This window comes from Lissotriton helveticus, chromosome 1_1 (genome assembly GCF_964261635.1).
Source record: "Lissotriton helveticus chromosome 1_1, aLisHel1.1, whole genome shotgun sequence".
Taxonomy (NCBI): Eukaryota; Metazoa; Chordata; class Amphibia; order Caudata; family Salamandridae; genus Lissotriton; species Lissotriton helveticus.
The window spans coordinates 1467715763-1467721762 of NC_136057.1; the positions used below are offsets into that span (position 1 = coordinate 1467715763).

Consider the following 6000-nt stretch of genomic DNA (forward strand, 5'->3'; position numbering starts at 1 on the left):
GTTACAAGGCAATCCGGAGGCAGAATGGTACATAGGGGTACCCTCTTCAGGAGCACAATAAGGGTGCATATGCCAACCAACCCCAGAAGTCTTTAGCAAGACCCAGGAGGAAAACGACAGCACCCGCTAGTCCTTCTGGCAGTTGTAAGCCTGAGCAACAGGGGGCTAGCCTGGACACGCTCCGCCCCTATAAAGGCGTGAGTAAAGGGATGGACTGGTGGTCTATGGTATTTAAGGGGGATAATTCCCACAAAATGGTAGCACCGATTGGGTTGGCCACGGTGCAGTTGGCTCATCAGGCGGGCAGGGCAGCTTAGGTTAGTCACCGCTTCCTGCCCTTGGATCGCCCTTAAGTTGACCCGCCACGTTGGCATATTTTGTGTATGAAATAAACCTCCTGCAATATGTTTCCCAACAAACAAGTCTTGTGAGTTTATTTGTTGATGTGCATGCTATATTCTTCATGTTGGGTGAGTTGCCTTTATTGGCACTATGTCATCAGCAGTGTCATGAAAGGTGGCGGGTCTGTGCTCTAGAGGGCGGGATACACCCTGCAGAGAAGAAAATGGCAGAATCACTAGCCTTGTCGATGCGCCTGCCTACTGCAGCATGCACCCAGTAAAAGCATGAAGACAAGTCTTCGGCACAGGCAGCTTGGTTTGTTGCCTCTAGAGTTGAGATCCAAAGCCTTCTACAGAAACTGAGTACTACTAGCTCCGCAGCAATTCTCTCTCTGATAGGCCATATTTACAGTCACTCATTCCCAGCTATCACTCAAAATCCTGTGGCAATTCCTAATACTGGCTCAGGCAGTCCTGGAACACACGCCAGGGCTGTATTCTAAATTGTTGTTAGATACTGAAGTCAATGAAGCTGTTTAGTTCATGAGTCAGGAAGGCCAGCAAACAAAAAAGGAATTATTTATTGCACTTTAAAAGATGCCCCTGCACGTCACACGACAAACTACATACTGCACTGCCATTGAGGGCGTTGGTGCTACAATTCGAGCATCCTTTCACGGAAAGAGGAATAGAATAAAGTTGACGATATGCTCAATAATCCATCAGTATATGGGGGAGAGGTGTGGCACAGTGGCCAGAGCAGGTGACTCTGGAGCTCGGGGCTCACGGTTCGATCCCTGGCGGCAGCTCAGCTCAGCATCATTTGACTCTGGGTAATATCTCCCTTAATCTCCCCCTAGGCCCCCAGCGCCTTGAAACCCTTGAGGGGTGATATGTTTGCGCTTTACATATGAGGACATATTATATTGAATGAATAATAACAAGTTCGTGATCAACTCGTATGCCCGGGCACAAGTATATGCTGCAACCAGCCAGAATTTTCCATAGAACACTTAATCTCTTATGTAGTTGCAAAATATTTTCTTTATTTGTAATCCATAGATCAAAACGACATCCAAATGTTACTCCACATTAAATGTCTCCGTCAGAAAGATTGATAATTACACTTCTTTCATGTTAATCGCCAAAAACTGGCCTCCCATGGCCTCCCAATGCATTTCGGCGCAAACCAGCGCCTTTGTCAAGGGATCTGCAAGTTTAAACAACGATAATTACCACTGTGTAGTAAGCTACCAACAAAACTGCGTGCTACACTACGGGGGGAGACATTTAATGTGGAGTAACATTTGGATGTCGTTTTGATCTATGGATTACAAATAAAGAAAATATTTTGCAACTACATAAGAGATTAAGTGTTCTATGGAAAATTCTGGCTGGTTGCAGCATATACTTGTGCCCGGACATACGAGTTGATCACGAACTTGTTATTATTCATTTAGTACACAATACACCCTTGGGTAGAGGGTGTTCCTGGAGCACAGTGATCGTTTTAAACCTACGAAGTACCCTTGCAGTGCTCGAATCACCTAAATCCCGTGATTGACATATTATATTGTGCCAGCAATAGTACATGTAGTCAGAGATACCACTCCCAAACCCATGCAAAGTGGCGGAGAATGCAAGGCATAAACCAAAGGACAGAGAGAGTGAGAGAGAGTGAGAGAGAGAGAGAGAGAGAGAGATTCAGATAAGCAGAGCAAAGTCCATAGCACTAATTAATGGGAGTGCATAGTATGTGACGGAAAACGAGATTGCACAGTAGGAAAGGAGGCCATCCAACAGGGTCCGAGACACTGGGCCTTTGCTACTGCAGCATAGCGTTCGTCACGCATTCGTAAATCGCATACGCCTTGGTACATATAGGTAATCCTAATTGTTCTTCAGCAAAAGAAGAACAGTGTGTGGAGTTATCAGCTCTCTTCTGGTCCTGTGCAACAACATGGATCAGCCCTATTCTTCCCCAAGAAACACCGCACAGTACCTTGCATTACAAAAGAAGCTAGGAACCCTGCATATTTCCTTTCACGATTTGTTTCTTTGATAAGAGTTTTTGTTATTCACAATCATATTTCTTGTGTCTCTTTCCAGTTCCACATGGCCAGACAAGAGGTTGCCCATGGTGGCTCCCCTGCCCTGGACACTGCTATCAACAGGGAGTCATTTTCATTCTAATTATCAAATATCACCATCCTAACAGATTTATAATCTGGCGCTTAAACTGTAAATGCCAATTAAATTTATTGTTTCAGTTATTTAAAACTACAACAATATCGTTTTATTACAATTCAATCTATATAGCGACTTACAATTGGATAAAAAGAAAAGGTGCAACTGTGCATAATAATCGAGCGAGCTATAGCTTCCTTTATAGACAACAGTTGTCTGTACCTCCTTGCCTGGGCCCTTGGGAGGGGCTCCCCAATAGCTTCCTACGATGGCGGTGCTACGAAAAGGAAACACTGAAGGCAGCTAGTAAGACACTGCCTAAAGAACTTTACCGTGGAGACATAAAATATGGTAGTAAGCAGGGAAAAGGCAGCAAACATCATTACGCTCGATCACACGTCCTGCTGTGCCCTGGTGTAGTAGTGTGCTGTGCTTTGCTTGCCTCTGCTTCAGAGCCTAGTCTCTTGCTCAGAAGCTATCCGTCACTCTGTCTTACCTGCCTGTTTGTCCTTCCCTGTACTCCAGTGTTTTGCTCACTGGCCAGAGGCACAGTTTACAAGTGACAGAGAGATCACGTCACGCGCATTCACATGGATGACATAAATAAAAGGGAGGAATTTGAAGCAAAGGTTTTCAGATTGACAGAAGGCACATGGTGCCCCAGCGCTCATCAACAAAGTGACACTGGGCAGTTTGAAGGCAGCTAGTACTAGCACTAGTAGCAGCAAGTAGGGGGGGGGGGGGTGTACAATACCCCTTGGTGACACTTTTAGTGGGGGGAAGGCACCAAACGCAAGCCACACCCATCGAGGGAAAAGAACAGAGAAATGTGGAGCCCCCCCCCCTCCCGGTGCGTTTTTTCCTCTTTCTCTTTCCCCATGTGTTCTCCACCCAGTACCATGTAAATATGCTCTTTATTTTCAATAAAAAAAAAATTGCAGAAATTAAAAAAAAAGAAACTTAAAAAAAGGTTTTCAGATTTGAGGATGACGATGAATGGGATTTGTAGAGCGCGCAGGTGCTCCGAGGAGTGTCCCGGCGCTAGTTAAAACTAGGACAGAGTTATTCTGTGTTTTTGAGCGCACTCGATGATTGCGCACATATGAAGGTGCCACTGCCCATGCGCTCCCCCACTGCCCGAATGTTTGTACTGAAGCTGGACCACCCTGTGCCACTGCCCCGCCCTCCCCCGTGCTGGAGGCGCTTTCTCGGTTTCCCATACGCAGGTAACGTGGATGAGTGAGTAAAATCTGCTTCAGTTCCACGTTCTTTTACACCACTACTAAATTAAGGATTGGAACCTGGCAAACTGAAATTCTAAGGGACTTTTACAAGCCCCTTGCGCCGCCGGTGCGTCACTTTTATTATGGGAAAAAGTGACGTACTGGCGGCCCAAGGGGCTTGTAAATAGATTTCAGAGACTGGTACATCGTACGTCGTTTGTGTTGGTAATTGTGAAACCTGACAGACGACACAGCTGGGGTTATTATCGACTCTGCTCCTGCTGGTGTCCCGTGCTGGCGCCCAGGGCAGCCTTCTCTCCGTTCCTACCTGACTCTGCTGTAAGGCGATGCGTTTCTCTGCTGCTCCTCCGGTGCTCCAGTTCTCTGCTGCTCCTCCGGTGCTCCAGTGTCCACCCTCGTCTTCTCCTGGTCTCAGTCTCTCACCGTGGATCGAGTTAAGTTTCTATTCCAAAGAGAGTGAAAGTGAAAGTGAAAGCTAAGACCAGCTTAGACTGCAGCTGCTGACTCCGCCTTCACTGTTCAGGAAGGACGCAGAGGAGGCGGCGTGTGGAGACTCACGCTCCGCAGGAGAGAGGCATATTTAGGGTGGCTCGGGGGCAAAACCGTGCATGCCAACATTACGAAACAGCAAAGATGGAGATAGTGAAAAAAGGGGGAGTTTATTTTCCCCATTGACTTACATTGAAACAGTAAATTTAGCCATTTCTGACGTTGACTTTCTCGTAAATCAAAGCAATGACTATTTGCTTGTATCTCTCTGAGATTTATATTATTCTATAGTTGCATCCAGACATATTACACAAAAATGATCATATGCCTAAAACAAACTAGACGGGGGCGTCTCCTCTGCTAAGGTAGAGGAGCTTCGACTTACCACTCTCAGAGCCGTGAAAAAAGGAAAAAATAAAATGATAATCACTTCATGATTATCATTTTCTTTTTTGTAGCGGCTGGGCTGGGGCGGGGCTGGTAGCCTAGGGGGAGGAGTGGCTTGCACACTCCAAGTGGGCATGACTGTTTGGCCTGCCGTCTTGGTCCAGCCGAACAGTCATGCGTGCTTTGCATATTCCCCACCAGGCTGTAATGCACAGCCTGGTGAGGAACCTGCACAGGTTCCCAGTCCCTGACCAATCACAACACTGCATTCCAGCGTTGGGTTTGGCTTACGGCAGTGGTTCCTTAACTGTGATCCGCGGACCCCCACTGGTCCGTGACACATTCCCAGAGGGTCCGCAGGCAGCAGTTTTAAAAGCACTGCAAAGTTCCTTGTGTAATCTAGCACAGTGAGCTATGAAAGAGATGCATGCTACAAGTTAGTAAGCTATGTTTTTTTCCCAGTCTTTCCTTATCCTGATGCTGCTAAACAGGTTTGTTTGGGTAGAAATACATTCTTAATATTAAAATCAATGCTAACCAGTGTGTTATGTCCTGAATCCTGAGTTTGTGCTTCTCCTGACCAAGCACTCTTAAGAAATGCCTGCCAGTATGGATGACATGAATCCTACACCTTTAGCTCCCTTTGCCTTATGTAACATTTTCTATACATTGATTTACACATGTATGATTCATTGTCTCTGTATGTATGTGATGTGAAGTGCCCCACACCCTACACTAGTATAAGAGGTGCTATAAAACAAATTAAATTCATGAGACAGAGTGGCTGTGGAGAGATGAGGCACTGTTGTATAGTGAGGGAATCATTAAAGAGCCCCAACAAAGATTGTTGTATCATGGTGCATAGTAAGGTCATTATGCTATGCTTTAAAAGCGAATACAATTCAATAAATAATGACAAATGTGTTATAGAATGCACCATTTTCCCCCAAATTTTCTTTGGGGGAGAGCCCCCCATGCCCCCTTTGTAGTGGGCAGGCTCACTCACTGCACTAGGTGTTTATCGTACGGGGACTGGCCTGACAACGTTTGACAGGGCTGTTTGAGTTTCTAGTCCAGCTTTGGCAGGAGCCTCGTACTGTGAAATAAAACCAAAAATTGAAAAGTTAGTCGCTGAGATGAAGCAGCAACCGATTTCTTTCATTTTTTTCAATATAAAATACTAAAATATTTAGTAATTCAAGTATTTGTTTGGTGTTCACAGGTGTGTATATTTTGTTCGAATTACTTTTTTAATGTTTGAAATTTAAATTGTTCAAACTGTTTTGGGGTCTGTGATTCAGTGGGGGTCCTCAGGAGTCAAAAGTTTGGGAATCACTGGCTTAGGGGATTCT

At 45.5% G+C, this 6000-nt stretch overlaps 1 protein-coding gene across 2 annotated transcripts in view; it reads right to left on the reverse strand.

The window, feature by feature from the left end:
• Nucleotides 1-4217, reverse strand: part of LOC144828139 (E3 ubiquitin-protein ligase DTX3L-like) — an 814092-nt gene extending 809875 nt beyond the window's left edge. For both annotated transcript variants that reach the window (XM_078686257.1, XM_078686255.1), the window contains exon 1: nt 4080-4217. The gene's annotated coding sequence lies outside the window, so the exon portion shown is untranslated. The remainder of the gene's footprint in view (nt 1-4079) is intronic.
• Nucleotides 4218-6000: the final 1783 nt, after the last annotated feature.